The sequence below is a fragment of the Ochotona princeps genome, chromosome 20 (assembly GCF_030435755.1).
Source record: "Ochotona princeps isolate mOchPri1 chromosome 20, mOchPri1.hap1, whole genome shotgun sequence".
NCBI classification, from domain to species: Eukaryota; Metazoa; Chordata; class Mammalia; order Lagomorpha; family Ochotonidae; genus Ochotona; species Ochotona princeps.
In genome coordinates, this window is record NC_080851.1 from 13493063 (window position 1) to 13510158 (window position 17096).

General features: G+C 42.2%; 1 protein-coding gene and 1 long non-coding RNA gene across 2 annotated transcripts in view; one reads left to right on the top strand and one right to left on the bottom strand.

Annotated features, from left to right (window-relative positions):
- LOC131482798 (uncharacterized) overlaps positions 1-9159 on the bottom strand; it is a 34945-nt gene extending 25786 nt beyond the window's left edge. The window contains exon 1 of the long non-coding RNA XR_009247299.1: positions 9092-9159. This is a non-coding gene — a long non-coding RNA (uncharacterized LOC131482798). The remainder of the gene's footprint in view (positions 1-9091) is intronic.
- GLCCI1 (glucocorticoid induced 1) overlaps positions 1-17096 on the top strand; it is a 162415-nt gene that overhangs the window by 37366 nt on the left and 107953 nt on the right. The gene's annotated exons all lie outside the window — the stretch shown is intronic.

Sequence of the window (17096 nt, forward strand, 5' to 3'; positions counted from 1 at the left end):
CCTAATATGATTTCTCTTGGAAGGATTACAAAATATATTGGGGGGAAAATGGAGGTGTAGATGGATATTTAGCTTGTTGGTTGAGTTACCCACATCTCCATGCCTGGGAGTGATTTCAAGCTCTGGCATCTGACTCTACCTCCCTGTAGGAGGCCACAGTAGAGGCCCAAGTAATGGAGTACCTCATACTCACCAGTTCCCTGGGATACCTGGCTAAGTTCTTAGCTCCTGGCATTAGCCTGGCCCAGCCCAGCCTCCACTGGTACAGGCATTCTGTCTCTTTATGTCCACCTTACAAACAAACAACATCTTAAAGATGTTTGGAATTTGGTTTTAATAATATATGTTAATGGAGTTGGAGGAAAATAAAAGATATCGCAAGGAGAAACTGAAGTAAAAAGAAGCTGACAATTGGCTGTGTGTTCGTTGCAACAGGGAGTCTACAGGATGCCACTGTGGTTTCTGTATGTGTATCACCGTAAGAATCAGGAACAAGCTCCACATGAAATGGTGTAACAAATAGTTCAAAAGTAGGCACTGAGCATGTCGCATGTATCAGACATATTACAAGCACAGTAGTAGCTGCTTGGGATGAAAATGGTGGGGAAATGCAATCCCTGCTAAGAGCTCACAGGGTGGAAAGAGACATGCATAAGCGCATGCCGCAGGAAAACACTGGAGTGAGGGCTGCGAGGTCGTGTGGTGCAGAAGAAACTGCACAGCCGTAACTTGGTCTGGGGAAATCAGGAAATGCTTTGCAAAGGCAGTTTTGGGTTTGAATTGGGTTTTGAAAGACAAGTAAGAGTTCATGTACAAAGAGAACAGGTGCAAAGAATGAGGTGGCATCAGGGCTGGCGAATTCAGGGAACACGGATTGGTGATGTCAGCCCAAGATGAGGTTTGGCAGTGTTGGGGTCAGCATGTGAAAGGTCTTCTATATTTTTTTTAGATTTTATTTACTTATTTATTTATTATTACAAAGTCAGATATACAGAGAGGAGAGACAGAGAGGAAGATCTTCCGTCCGATGATTCACTCCACAAGTGAGTGCAACGGCCGGTGCTGCACCGATCCGAAGCTGGGAACCAGGAACCTCTTCCGGGTCTCCCACGCGGGTGCAGGGTCCCAAGGCTTTGGGCCGTCCTTGACTGCTTTTCCAGGCCACAAGCAGGGAACTGGATGGGAAGTGGAGCAGCCTGGATTAGAACCGGTGCCCATATGGGATCCTGGCTCGTTCAAGGTGAGGACTTTAGCCGCTAGACCACGCCGCCAGGCCCGAAAGGTCTTCTATTCTTGGAGAGATTTGACCTTCATCAGTTAGGCAAAAGAGAGCATTACATCTTACAGCGTGGGAGTGGGCCATTCGAATGTGTGTATGTGGCAGAATTGAAGTTCTGGGGTGATACTCATGTCTGCAGGTGGTAGTCAGGGCATTACTGCAACAAGATGGAGCAGAGAGAAGCGCACACATGCAGGTAGATGCTTTGTCACAGCTGTTTGTTAGGGGTGAGCAGCATGTGGCAGACCTGGATTGAGTTCCAGTCTCCTGGTTTTGGCCTGGTCCAGAACTGGGTGTTGCAGACATTTTGAAGTGAACCAGTGGATGGAAGACCTCTGCCTCTCTCTCTGTATATCAAATAAATAATATTTTAAAAACAATATTAGGGGTAATGGAAAAGGAAAACCTGGGGACCCCAGGTTCATAACGGTGATGATTCTATCACCTGAGATACAGAGCACTAAACGCAAAGTATATATTTAAAAAAAAAAAGATTTATTTATTTTTATTGGAAAGGCAGGTTTACACAGAGAAGGAGAGACACAGAGGAAGATCTTCCATCTGCTGGTTGTCTCCCCCAAATAGCCGCAGTGGCTGGAACTGAGCCAATCTGAAGCCATGAGCCATCTTCTTGGTCTCTCATGCCAGTGCAGGATCCCAAGACTTGGAGCTGTTATATGCTGCTTTCCCAGGTCACAAGCAGAGAGGTGAATGGAAATAGAGAAGCCAGGATGTGAACTGGCATTCATATGGGATCGCAGCACTTCTGGTGGAAGGATTAGCCAAACCTATCGCTCTGGGCTCATGTGGAATACATCTTTTGTGCCTGTAGTAGGGCATAAAACAAGTGTGTCATGTACCAAATGTTATTACAATAGAAACCAACAACATGCAAACTTGTCTCACCTAGTTAAATCTGAGTGCAACCCTCAGAGGAAAAGAGGTTGCTCTTATTTCTTATCAATGGAATAGTACCATGAGATTACCAGGCAAATTGTATAAATGCATATTTTTAGCATTTCTAACAGCTTATTTTTATGTTTTTTCAAGATTTATTTTATTTGAAACAAAGTGTTACAAAGAGAGAAATATAGGTTTTCCATCTATTGGCTGGCTCCCCAAATGGCTGGAAAGGCTTAGGCTGGGCCAGGCTGAGGCTGGAACCAGGAGCGAGGAACTGCTTTGCAGTATCCCACACGGGTGTAAAGATTCAAGGAGTTGGACCATTTTCTTTCTTTCTTTCTTTTTTCAATCTTATTTACATTGTTTAAGAAAGATTTATTTATTTATTTTTCTTGGAAAGTCAGATTTACAGAGAGTAAAGGATACAAAAAGAAAAATCTTCCATCTGCTGATTCACTCCCCAAGTAACCACAGTGGCCAGAGCTGAGCCATCTGCAGCCAAGAGCCAGGAGCTTCTTGAGAGTCTCCTATACTGATGTGGCATCCCAAGGCTTTGGGCTGTCCTAGGCTTTCCCCAGCCGCAAGCAGGGAGCTGGAAGGGAAGCAGAGCAGCTGGGATATAAACCAGGGCCCATATGGGATTGCGACATATGTAAGGGAGGACTTCAGCCACTAGGCTACTGTGTCAAGCCTATAGTTCATTTACATTTTTTTAAAGATTTTATTTATTTATTTTTATTGGGAAGGCAGATATACAGAGAGAAGAAGAGACAGAGAGGAAGATCTTCCATCCAGTGGTTCACTCCCTAAGCGGCTGCAACGGCTGGAGCTGAGCCAATCCAAAGCCAGGAGTTTCTCCGGATCTCCCACGCAGGTGCAGGGTCTCAAGGCCTTGGGCCGTCCTCGACTGCTTTCCCAGGCCACAGGCAGGAAGCTGGATGGAAAGCGGGGCCGCCAGGATTGCAGCCAGCACCCATATGGGATTCTGGCACGTGCAAAGCAAGGACTTTAACCACTATGCTATCACGCCCGGCCCCATTTACATTTTAAGAGCAGAAATTGCAAGGACCATTTTGCCACACTCCTGCTAAATTAGCATACAGATTGTTCCTTTCTAAGTAGCTGGACCATTTTCGGCTGCTTTCCCAGGTACATTAGCAGTGATCTGCATCAGAAGTGGAGCAGCTGGGTCTTGAACTGGCATCCATGTGGGATGACGTCATTGCAAGTGGCAGCTTAGTTTGCTGTACCACAATGCTGGCTTTGAACATCTTATCTTCTTAATAAAAAAAAGTCCAGAGACTATAACCAGTTAGAAATTGCAAAAGTAAATTGATTCCTAAGGATCGTATCTCATGATGATTTTAATTTTAGCTTTTGGTGTTCACCTAAACAGCCTTCTTTTCTCAAGTCATTGGATTTTCATCAATGTGATAAATTTGAACTGGTGAAATATTTGCTAAAAATGTTATAACTAAGATCACGCTATGTAACTTCTTGTGGATTGTGAGTCTTCATAATGTTTGTCTTTTTTCAAAAGATTTATTCATAAGAATTCCAACACTTCTAAAAAAAAGTTTAAAAAGCACCGAATGGAAAGTTTATCATATTGCACTTATTGCTCATGAAGCTTATTTCCTGGGTTGCTAATAACATCTTAAGAGTCTCATGCTCTACCGACTGAGCTAGCCGGGAACACGCTAATAACATCTTAAATCTGTTGGACACTTTTAACATTCCAAAACTGTCCTTTGATTCGCCTGACACATATCTGTATTTGTCCTGCTCCTCGCTTCCCCCTTTGCACTTGTAGTCTCTGTAAGACAGTAACAGGAGCAATCTAACGCAGGAGGATCATTTTTTCAAAAATCATCCTAAATTCTGTTTTTCATTTTGCTTGGCCACCGGAAGACGAAAATGCCAAAACTGATGAAGTATTTGGCTGATGGGGATGTGCAGGGGTTTTCATGTTGAACGTTAAAGGCAGCTTACTCTATCATTTTTACATTTTCATGGCAACAACAGTGGCCTGGCAGATCTTGACAAAATACCCTAAATAGTATAGAAGGAGCTGAAATTTCCTTGTGGAAGGATAAAATGTGCATTAATGCAGTTCACATTCATTTGGTTAATTGATAAAGTCTTCTATGATCATTGATCTACTGTTCTGTCATAAATAACTTTTTGATGTGCTGTTTGAACTTCATCAACGGCTTCCTGATTGTGTCTTCAACACTAATCAGACTCCTTGCAAATAGTAGTACTAAAGACCTCAGCATCTTGCATCTATCATAGAGTAAGTAGGACCATAATGACTAATCACATTAGCATAATTTTAAAAGGCACAGCATGAAAAGCTTCTCCCCCAGCCTGACCAAAATTTGTAGTAGAAGCATACACACAATAAGACTGAAATGATTCATCATACCATTGGCTGATTTCTATTATAACATATCTGTATGCCCAGCAGAATGAAACCATAAAACCACCATGAGCAAGCAGAGGAAAGAAATTCTGTTTTTAACTAAGTTACATAAATCCATGAGGAATTTATACCAAGAGAAAGATTTCAATGAAGGGCTACTGCTGTTTTATTGTATCCTCTTAGGACATTGCAAAACTCTGTTTCATGATAGATCTTTTTAGCAATCTAAACTTTGCACTTCCTGCTTCAGCTGGGAGTAAATTTAGCAACTTATGAACCAGTTTCTGTCCTTAAAGCCCAACAAGGAGTTGCAGGTGCAGTCACTGCATGTTCCAGGAGTCTATAACCAAAGGAAAATGTATTTGTAGGGGAAAAAATAGCCTTTATTTCTGTGTAGCCACTTACAAATTAAAAAATCATGCAAGCCAAATGGAGATGAGTTTACTGGTTTCCTCTCGGGAGTCTGAGATGTCAGCTTTAGGTTGGATTGCTCTGCTGTTAGTTACTAAGCACTGGGCACCAAGCAAGTGGCCTCTGATGCAGTCATGAAAACACACAGTCCTAGCCTTCGTAGAGATTACCATGTGGGAAGGAAAGCAAAAAGGGAAACACACATTTCTGTCACCACACAAAGAATTCTATCCTAAAGGAACTAGCAGGCAGGGCTTCTTGGTGTAATGACAGTGTTACTACTGGAAAGGCAAAGTGAGAGTTCTCTGAGCGAAAGGTCTCCAGGCAAAGGGATATAGTACATGTGAAGCATTCAAGGAACTAGGAATAGTTCATTAGCAAATAATTATTGAGTAAACAATGATTACATGCCAACAGACCATGGATTCAGAGGGAAAAGTATAGGAAGAGTTGAAACGGAGGGTATCTTGAGTAACCAAATTAATTCACTTAACAGATATTTAGGGCCTAGGGGTATGTTAGTATACAAGAAGGACATGGCATTTGAAACTTACAGTTTAATAGAAATAGATAAAAATAACATCATGATATAACATCATGATGTCAAATTGTGGTTAATGTAATAAAGAATAAGCACATATTGCAGAAAAACAGGAAGAACCTGCTGTTGAAAATGTATTAAACTTATTTATTTGAAAGGCAGAGACATAGAAAGATAGAGAGATGAGTCCAAATGTCTGCACCAGCCAGAGCTGGGTGAGGCCAGAGCTACAGCCAGAAACTCGATCTCCTATGTGAGTCTCCTGTGTGAGTGGTAGGAACCCAAACGCTTGAGTGCTGCCTGCCAGGGTGTGCATTAGCAGGAAGATTGATTGGAAGCAGAGGAGCTGGATTTCGAATTAGCCATTCCAGAATGGGTATGTGAGAGTCCCCAGAAGCGTATGATGCACTAGGCCAAATGTCTACCCGTTCTGGAAATGAACAAGGAAGGAAGAGGCAGGATGATCAACTGAATGGGTTTTCCAGTAATCTAGGTGAGGCAGAATTTTCTAGCCCTAGAATATGTTAGTATTGGTATTGGGCAAGGATACTATTACAATATTTAACAAACCCTTTGGCACGAGCAATGACCCACCAGAAGGAAGCTAGCCTCAACATTAGACTAGAATGTGTAGGTCTCATGTGGACTAGGATGGACAGAAATGGGCATTCCAGAAGTATATCTACTAGCTTAAGCTAGTAGCTCTTTACAGGCACGGAAGTATGGCAATATTTTAGCCACATGCGGAAGTGGGCCAGCTTGCCAGTTAGTTCTAAAGAGAGCCACTGAAAGATTCAGGAATTAGGGGAAATGTGGCCTACATTTTGTTAATGCCAAAGGAATGAGTTGGCAGTTGGAGTCTGGCTTCTACTTGAGCCACCAGGAAAGCTCATTTATTAGTTCAGTCCTATATACTCAACACTCCATGTTCAAGACACCTGGGAGACTTGCAACATCAAGTGGGCAGTTGGACAGATGAACAAGGAACTGGGGGAAAGATCTGGGTGAAGGCAATAAAGCATGTGGAGTTTTCAGCATATTTCATTCAAAGCTGTGAAACAGGAGGGGTCCTCTGTGTGAGGAAGCAGGGAAACGGGCAGTAGAGCCGAGGCCGATTTAAACTAAGGCAAGAAGCTCCAGGAAGGGCTGTGAAGGCTGCAGGAAGCACAGCAGCTCTGAGGTTTCAAAAGTTGCAAGTGACGAGTTTCCAGGAGGAAGAGGGAGAGGTTTGCTGTGTTGAAAGCTGTGAAGAAATGAAGAACTACAGGGCTGAAGGAAGCCGTGGGGATTTAGCAACATGGAGATTGTTGGTGACCTGGATCAGGGCAATTGCAGTGGGTTGGTGAGCAGAGGGCGGATTGTCTGGCATGAAAGGTCAAGGAAAGGAGATGGGAAGTACCAAACCACTTTCGGCACTGATGTGAGACTTCTTTGAATTGCTTATCTTTAACAATTTTTTTTTTTTTGAGCAAGTTTAACTGCAGGCTGGGGGACCAGTAATGTATTTTGATATACTGAAGGGATTGGCAAACTGTGGCTCCTGCCTGGCTTTGTAAATGACATTATATGGCACACAGCCACTCCTAATCGTTTCCATCCTGTTGATAACACCTTTCGTGCTAGGACTGCAAAGTAAGAAGAGTTCTAAGAGTGACCAAAGCTCACAAATAAAAGCATGTACTCTCTGATCCTGGTCCTCAAAGAAAGTTTACCAGTACCCTGGATTAAAATATTTATTTTGTATTTATTTTATATTTATTAGATATATATACTATAAGATAATATATGCCCTAACCCGTTTTATTTTCCCCAAAAGTCAACTTTATATAAAAATACATGCATGAATACATAAGCAATAAGTCTTTTAATCTAGGCAGAAGTACTAGGAAACCCTAGTCAGTTCGGCAGTTTATCAGCAGCAAAAGGAGACAAGAGGACTCAGCAGACAGTGAAAACCCACGTTTGGTCGAGCTCTGTGTACCTGCTGAAGCTAACCCGACGCTGCCAGGTGCCCAGTACATGCTAGCTGATGCAAGGAAAAGAGGAACCAGGTGGTGGATTAGGGAATCACCCTGGATGAGAGCCCTTCCTCTTTAAGATTTGAACTTGACTGGACAATAAGATGCTGGACTCTATGTTTGGTATATGCTTGCAATGGGGGAATCTCAACTGAACTTGAACTGTGGTTATGCAACAAGGTGGAGGAATCCACCATGGTGGGAGGGTTTGGGGAGGGGTGGGGAGAATCCAAGTACCTATGAAGCTGTGTCACATAGTACAGTGTAATTGATGGATTAAAAATGATAAATAAAAAAAGATTTGGATAGATAGATACATAGATAGGTAGATACAGTGTGTGTGTGTATTATTAATTGGAAAGACAGATCTACAGAGAGAAGGAGAGACACAGATTCCAAGTGGTTTAGTCCCCAAATAGCCATAATGTCCAGAGCTAAAACAATCCAAAGCCAGGAGCCAGGAGCTTATTCCAGGTCTTGCATGTGGGTGCAGGGTCTCAAGGCTTTGGGCCATCCTCCACTGCTTTCCCAGGCCAGAATCAGGGAGCTGGATGGGAAGTAGAGCAGCTGGGACAGGAACCACTGCCCATTTGGGATCCTGGCAGATGCCAGGTGAGGATTTAGCCACTAGGGCTACTACTGTTCCGGGCCTCTTTTTGTTGTTGTTTGTTTGTTTGGTAAATAATAGAGAATTCCTGGAGTAAGTGAGTTAAGTGGAAACATCCCAGTGAGGCTTGTGATGCTTAGAATAAGTCATATGCATCTAGAATTAAATTGGGAGGATGAGGGTGGGGGATGGGTTGGGGAGACTGGAATACAGCTCATGTAAGGCTGATGTGAAAACGGGGTCACAAAGAGCCACAAGGGAAGGGCAGGTCTAGCAGCTGTGTATTTGTTGTGATGAAACAGAAAAGAAAGATGAGCTGGATTTAGGTTCAGTCCAAGCCAACTTATCCCTCAGGAGCAGGGCCAGCAGTTAGTCTGTTAAAAAGTAGGTTTAAAGCAACAAATGAAAACAATGGTATTTTCCACAAACTCTTTAACTGAAAACAATGACATAGCTATCTGCTGACCAGTCTTGGGAGATAGCTGCAAGGCCTTCTCTTTGAGCACAGATGTTAGTCCTGAGTAAAGCATTACCTGTAAATATTAATGAAGCTTTTTTAAAAGTTTTTTTAATTTGGAAAGCAGAATGAAAGAGCAAGAGCGAGAGAGAAAGGGAGGGAGGGAGAGTGACCTCATCTGCTGGCTCACTCCAGCTGAAACCAAGACAGGCCAAAACCAGGAACCAAGAAATCCAACAGGTCTCCCCCAAGGACATAAGCCATCAGCTGCTGCTTCCCAACAAGCGCGTTAGCAGGAAGCAGGATTGGATACAGAGGCGGGATTTGAACCCAGGCACCCTGATTTGGGATGCAGGCATCCCAAGCAGAGGCTTGTCCTGTTGTACCACAACACCCACCCTGCACCAAGCTTTAAAGAATGGATTTCTTTCAAGAAGAGTGAGAACTTACAGATAAACAGGAAGCCATCTGAGCACAGAATGCTTCTAGCTCTTTCCCCACAATCTTCTGCAACCGCGTCACTCACTCTGTGCAGCTTTGGATTCCTTTTCATAGAAACAGCTCTTTGTCTTCATATTTCATCTATTTATATAATTTGTAGTGAGATCATGCCATCATAATAACAAAATACAACTGTCATAAATAGCTTGGGGAAGTAACTGTTTCTCAGGGAGTACACAGTTCATATCAGAGCTTGGCTTGCCAACTTTGGTCTAACACAAGATAGCCTTGTGGGTGAGTGACCCTTGTGAGTCCTGGAGGGGGAAGCGAGGGTGAGCGTGTGTTTTAGTGGGGGTGGCACGAGCAGGTTACAGAGCCCAGCTGGTGCCCTTTAAGTCCCTGACAAACTGCCAGAGTGGCCGAGTGTCCTGAGTCCCTTGAATATTGAGTAAGGGCGGCAGTCCCAAGTCACCCCACTCTAGGGATCATAGAGCACTGTGTGCTGGAAATGACACACCAAGAACTCGCTTTAGCTTTTTCTGGAACGTACTATGTGGAATAATAGATGATTCCTCCTAACAATGCAACTTTCTGAAGATTACAATGAATGAGAAACTGGCCTTGCATGTCCCATAGCAGTTTGAGCTCTATAAATTCCCAAACTGGTGCTCTAGGACAGAAGCAGTGAAGTCTCAGTAAGCATATTCTGGCAGCATGTCACCTTGTGACTAACAAAGAACACCCAAAATAGTAAGCAGAGATAGCTGGACAATATTAAAGTCAGGGATAGGAGCAGTGGTTCCTGTACCTATTCTAGCCCTTGGTTCTGCTGCAAATGCTTTTCTAGCTCTCTCACTAACTTTATCCTATAATTGAGTTGATAAAGTGGATCCTGCTTTCTACTTTCAGAATTTTACAAAACTATTTCAAGTAGCTCACAAATGAGGGAATTAAGATTGCCCTGTAAGCATTAACTGTCAAGTCGGGAAAATCACTGACCAAAAAGTTATGTGGGGCAGGCATTTTGGCCTAGCTGCTAAGATGCTAATTACCTTCTGCCTTTCAAGTAAATAATAATACATCTTAAGAAGAAAATAGGAAGGCCACATTCCCCTATAGGATTACTTGGGTTTAAGTGTTAGTCCCTCTCCCAGTTTCAGCTTTTTATTTTTTTTTTATGGTGTGAACCCCATAAGGCAGCAGATGATAGCTTTAGTTCTTGGATCCCTGTTGTTGATGTGGGAAACCTGGACCCATCCCTGGCTCCCAGCCTCTGCTTGACCCATCGCTGGCCCTTGTGGGCATCTGGCGAGTGGATCGGGGGGTGGGATCTCGTCTCTGCCTCTCAACTCAAATTATTTAAAAAGTTTAATAGTACTCACTATCTTAAGAGAAGAACATTTCTAATTTTATAAAAATGTTTGTAATAGAGAGTATTCTTATGAACACATTAAAGATAGAAGGTGCCTGAATGCTCCCAATGTCTTCTTTAACAGATATGAAAGGCTATATGATTTGTCCCAGCACCCATGGCCAATTAAAGATCATCCAGCCTACCACTCAAAGGTCTCAGGTTTCTAGCTGGTCTGCTGTTTTCTCATCATAACAGCACCTTTTCCGTGCAATTTTCTATATGTTAGGGATCACTACATCCTTAGTGATGTGGTTTATGTAGCTGGATAATAAATTACCCAGTAACTGTGAATAAAGCAACCATTGATTATGCTCACTAAGTCTGGTTTGGCCATGGTCTTCATGCCCTGGCTTGGGCCTGGGATCATCTGAAGGCTCATTCATTCACATTTCTTCTGATTGATGGTGGCTATTCCTGGGACCTCAACCAGGCTTCCATTGGCAGGAACACCTTCAAGTCACTTCTCAAGATGGCTTGAGCATCTTCGCTGGCTTCCAAGAGGAGCATATTGAGAGAAAAATAGACAAAGGTCGCATTACCACTTTCGACCCATCTCGGACATCTTGCTACACGTGGTTCTGCCTTACTCTTTCTTTGTGGAAGTCATCATAGAGACCCCGTGAAGTTCAATGGCTGTGATTTTGACTTCACCTCTTGATGGCAAATGGCAGGATCCTAGGAGGGCATGTAAGCCCAGAAATGTGGCCATGACCACTTTTGGAAATCACAGTGTGCTCCAGTTAGAATTAAAGGCATTCTCTGCAAGAAGAAAACTGGAGAGAGAGAGAGGGCAGCACAAGAACAGCCAACAGATCAGACCTACAGACAGAGCACCCCTCCTCCTTTGTCTCCTTCCAGGGAACTTCGCAGTCTGTGCTTACTGAGCGTTGAACAGAAATAAAGCATTTTAATGCAACATGATCGAAACTTTGATTTCATGAAACTGTCCAGTTTGGTGAGTTTGGTGAGTTGGGAAGTATCTTTGTAGGATACATCTCTACTGTTAGAGTTTTCATAATGAGGAAAAAAGGCAGACATTATTTTAATTGGAGAGATTATTTTTTTTAAAATAGTTCATGTATTAGACTATAAAGAAAACATGAATCAATCTCTTCAAGCACAAAGTACACAGACATACTCTCTGACCACAAAATAATAAAGCTACAAATTAGGACCAAACATTTAAACAACCATTTCCCACCCACTTGGAAATTTAAAAATACTCCTCTGCATATCTCTTGGGCATAAAGAGGAAATGTGATTGTAATTACAGAATATTTGGAAAATAAGAATAATGAAAGCACCACAAATCAAAAGTCATGGGATATGGCAAAAGCTGTATTTAAGAGGCATATAACTCAAGAAAGGGAATAATGGCAACATCCCCCGAAGCAGGAAAAGCTACAATGTGTATGTCAGGCATGGTCTAGGAGCCCCACGGGGATGAGTTCATTTCATCCTAGAGGCCTGGGGGTAGATGCTATTACGTGCATTCTCATTGTCTTGAGGCACAGATGGATGGGTGATTTGAACACGATTGTGTAACTAGCCCCTGTCATTGGCCAAGCAATATTCCAAACACTGGCCTTGCAACAGTGACCTAAGTAGGCGAAATCTAGGCTCTCTCTCGTAGCTTCTTATTGCTGTTGGGCAGGAGTGGGAATTCCAGCTCTCTACCAGGCATCCTTTGATGCCTTCCGGCATGAAACAGACCTGGCTCATGACTGATCCCCATGCAGCCTCTGTTGATATGGGGGTGTGGCTCCATTACTAAGGAGATGTGATGTAAACTCTGGAATTCCATCAGGCCTCTTCTGCTGGTATCCAGTAGGCAGGGAACAGGAACTAGGTGGGGTGCAAGTCTAGGTTCATTGCAGGGCTTTGCTGACGCTGGGGTGGAGAAGATGGAAGGCAGTATACATCATCTGATGCAAAGTGAATCTCCCAGTTCATACAGAGCATTCTCTCACATCATTGTGGTAGGTGCAGCAGAGTATCTTGGAATAGCCTGCTGGAAGGGTGACAGCTAACCTTGGTGCCAGGGCTTGGCTGGCATGGATGAATGTGTGGCCATAATGTTTTTCTGTGGTTTCCAGCTGAAGTAGAGTGGTTATTGTCTAAAAGTTTTCTATTTTTCTAGGCTGACCTCTTCCTGGTTCTTTGACTAGACACAGCAAGCTCTTGTTGAGAAATTTTTTTTTTGTCTGTGCCTGTTGGTTTTTGAGGATTGCAAGCTTATTCAGCTCCACGTCTGGGATATATAAGGCAAACAAACACAGAGCACAGGGAATTAATCATTGTGTTTTTCTCAGATCCTGAAGTCTCTAGCCTGTCTGCCTTCTTCCCTTCACGTTTTAATCTTAGTATGTTTTCATGCCATGTAGCTGAACTAATAGAGAGAAGTATGTCTACTCTACTTCTCCTGTTTCAAACAAACAAATGAACTAAACGACAACAAAGATGAGCATGTGCCCATTCTCAGGGCAAGGAAGGTGGCAGAATTACAGAGACATACTTAGAGTGGACAGAACAAGGGCTGGCACCCACGTGCGTGTAGACAGTCCATCTGAAGTCAGAAGAGTTTACCATGTATTGCCACTGCAGAGGATTTGCTGGATGAAGTCATGGGTAATGAGGAAACTCATGTTGAGTTCTATGGCCTCGGTGTCATAAGAAGTGAATCCGTCAGCTGGGAAGGGACAAGATCTGGGAGTGCCCAGGAATCTGCGGAGAGACTTTGGGAATCAGTTGCTTTCAAGGGTGGTAAAGAGAACTGTGCTGTGATAGGATTGCCGAGCATACTGGCATCACACCCATCTGGAAGGAATCCTGTCCTCACAGCTGTTTGTTTCGCTGAAGAAATAGAAGTGTAGGTAGGTCAGTTTGGGGTTAACCAATCATTATTGCTGAACTAGATATTAAAAGGGGATAGGAATATGGGCATAAAGGATGTGTGGTGGACAGTGATGATAATGATGGAGCCAGAATCAGTTCTTCATTCAGGCAAGGCCACAGAAGGCACTATTCACATTGTTTTGCAACACAGGGACTAAAGATAGATTCTGATGCGTAGAATAATGCATTTCAAAATGCAGATAACGTATATTTAGAGATGTTTAGCTAGGAAGACCTGAAGGGTTTGAGATATGTTAAAATAATGGTGCTCAAGACAGGAGCTGATGGCCAGAGTAAACATTTGAAACTAAAATTGTGAGGGTAGACAACATTGGAAATGATACATTCTGGGGTACAATATGAGAGTGTGTAGCTCAAGTGTACCAAATGGAAAATCAGTGACAAACCAGATGGCCTTAGCAACACTTTGATTAAAAGTAATTTTAAAACAAATAAAACACAGAAATGTTTTAAAAATTATTTGTTTTCATTTTTATTGAAAGGCAAAGAGGAAGTCAGTGAGACAGAGAGATATCTTTACCCAAATGCCCACAGCAGCCAAGGCTGGGCTGGCTTGAAGCCAGGAACTTGGAACTTCATGTAGATTTCCACATAGGTGGCAAAGACCCAAAAACTAGCACAGAGGTGAAGTTCCTGAGACTTGAGTTCTACTCCGTAATATCATAGGCCAAAGCCCCAAGTGTCTGTTTAAGCTACTGCACCAATGCCTGCCCCCAAGGTTATTTTTGACTGCATCAGTGAGCCAATATTAAACTAAAGCCAAAATGAATTCAATGTAAAGCCGTAAAAAGATGACCAAGGCACTGCTGTTGTTTTTTAAAGATTTATTTACTTTTATTTGAAAAGTAGATTTACAGAGAAGAGACAGAAAGAGAAAAATTTGTCCACTGGTTTACTCCCCGAGTGGCCTCAATGGCTGGAGCAGAGCTGAGCTGATCTGAAGCCAGGAACTTCTTCCAGATCTCATGCAGGTCTAGGAGCCCAGGGACTTGAGCCTCTCTCTGCTGCCTTCCCAGACCATAAGCAGGAAGCTGGATTGGAAGTGGAGCAACTGGGGCACAATCCAGCACCCAGATGGAATGCTGGAGGCTTGCAGGTAGTATATTAACCTGTTGAGCCACTTGTCAACCCCTGCTGCTGGCTTTTGCTCCAAGGATTTTGGTGAATTCAGGGAACCTTGGTTTCTAGTTTTCATAGCCTCCCATGATATGGACAATAACAACAGAGTCCTAAAGGGTAAACCAGAAATACCGTTGCCCACAGTAGACAATAAGGAACTTTGCTGATCTTACAATTTGGTGCTGACAAGAAGAGAAGGAAAATGTTCCCTGAATGTTTGTAAGTACAAACCAGGGCTTTGGTGTGTTTTGGTACCTGAGTTTCAGTACCTGGGTGGCCTGGAAAAACTTCAAGCTGAGAATTTAGTTGAAAGTGGTCCTCCTTCAGCAATACCCAAGGGCATCTGGCAGAAAGAAATACAAATCCTTTCTAAAGGAAACTCCCTAGGATCTAGGCTTCAAAGAATTCCTCTAGAACTATAAATCAACAGTTAAAAACAAGGGTATCAGTGGTGACACAACACAAATATCAAGCAAGTACACATAACTCCTCATTGAAAATATTGGATGATGCAAATTTTATATACCAGGTTTAAGAATTAGAGTGGTGGAAACTAGGAGTTGTCAAAAATGGGGTTTTGGGTTTTTGTTTTGTTTTGTTTTACATAGAAAAATAGAAAATAACCTATAAGCAAGATAAAGACTTTTACCAAAATGCATTCTTAAAAAGTCAGTTCTTTTAAAATACATTTTATATACCTACCATAAATGGTTATGGTTCATAATAAAAAATAGAATTTATAACACTGGAAATATGTTAAGTACCTAAGGAAAGTACAATGAAATAGGTACACAGGCAATCGTAAAATAATTAACAGAAATTAAAGGCAACTTCAATATATGGCAAGAAATACTATGTTGATGAATAGGAAGATTTGATATTGTAAACATATTTCTATTTTTATCAGATTGATCCATACATTCAATTATATTACAGTAAAAATTGCAGCTAGATGTTTTTGTTTTTTTAGTCAGAGGGTTTTAGGAGTGGATCATGGAACTTGGCAGGCTAATTCTCAAGTGTGTGAGAGTTGGCATTGAAAATCAGTTGGGAAAGTATGGGCTTGAAATGCATGGTGGGGAGACAACCAGCTATTCATGAACTTGAACCCCTGTCTCATGTCACATGCCAAAATCATTTTGTGATTACATACAGCTTTAAAACTTTCAAGACGGTAATGCAAGATAATATTCTCTTTAGTTAGAAGGTTGGAAGAGTTTCTGAAATTAGCCAGAAAAGCATCAACACTAGGAGGTGGGAAGATGGTATAGTGGTTGAGTCACCACTTCCCAGTTGTTGAACAACTTCACTTCCTGTCTTGCTTTCTGCTGATGAATACCCTGGAATGCAGCAGGTGAGCACTCTGCAGGTTGAAAGCTCCTGGGTTTGCCCTGGTCCAGCCCTGGCTGTTGTGGGCATTTGGGGAATGAATAAGCAAATACAAGGGGTCTCTGTGTGTCTATCTTTATTTCTCAATCAAAAAATAAATTTAAAAATTTCAACAAAAGATACAGACTCTGATGGTATTATTAAAAATCAACTACATTAAAATGAGCAACTTCCATTCATTAAGAACTACCTTAGCCTAACAAGAGTGAAATGATGAGCCACACACCAGGAGAGGGCTTTTGTTGTGCTACTATATGACCAAAAAAATAAATAAATAAAAAATAAAAATCAGTAGTCAGACAACATGCATTCGATAAGTCTGTGATACTCAACTTTAATTGAGACAAGCTACATGGGAAAGATTTCTTTCAGCTCACAGTTTTGGAGGTTCACAGTCCAAGATCAGATGCACTCATTGGTTCAGGAATACAGTGAATGTGGAGACTGCTAGTGGCAGAGTGCATGTAGAAGGAACAGTGACATAGGGAGCCAGTAAGAGGCCAGGAAACACAAGGAGCAGGCTCTTCCTCTGTGTCCATGTGTCTCTCTTTACAAAGCCATAAGGATTCCATCACGGGACCCCACTCTAGCAACTGAATCCAGTCCACTCACTTCCCCAAAGCCCCACCTTCAGACACCATAATTGGATCAAGCTCCCACCCTTATTACATAAACCATTAGCATGAAGCCATTAACGATTAACAGAAGACTTTGGGGTTTAAACATCTGCTTGAGTTTGAAAGCCAAATCCTGTCCAAACCATAACGTAGACCATAATTAAAAAAAAAAAAAGCTAATTTAATTTGAATGGCAAAAATATCTGAATAGGCACTTCCTGAAAAGTGAACACAAATATGAATAAACATATGAAAATATGCCCAGTTTTATTTGTATTCAGGGAAATGCAGAGTATAACCACAGAGGCATATTATTTCAGTCCCATCAGTTTGGCAGAAAATATAAAGTGTGAATTATAGTAAGAACTAAAGGAGATTTGGGTCCAGTGAATTAGTTTATGGGCTTTTCAATGTTTATTTGTTTGTTTTTCTTTATTTGGAAGGCAGAGAGTGGGGGAGAAAGAAGCTGATCTTTCAGCCACTGGTTCACTTTCCAAATGCCTGCAACAGTCAGAGCTGAGCCTAACTTAGGTATTTGTAAAAATATGGATGAGTCTAA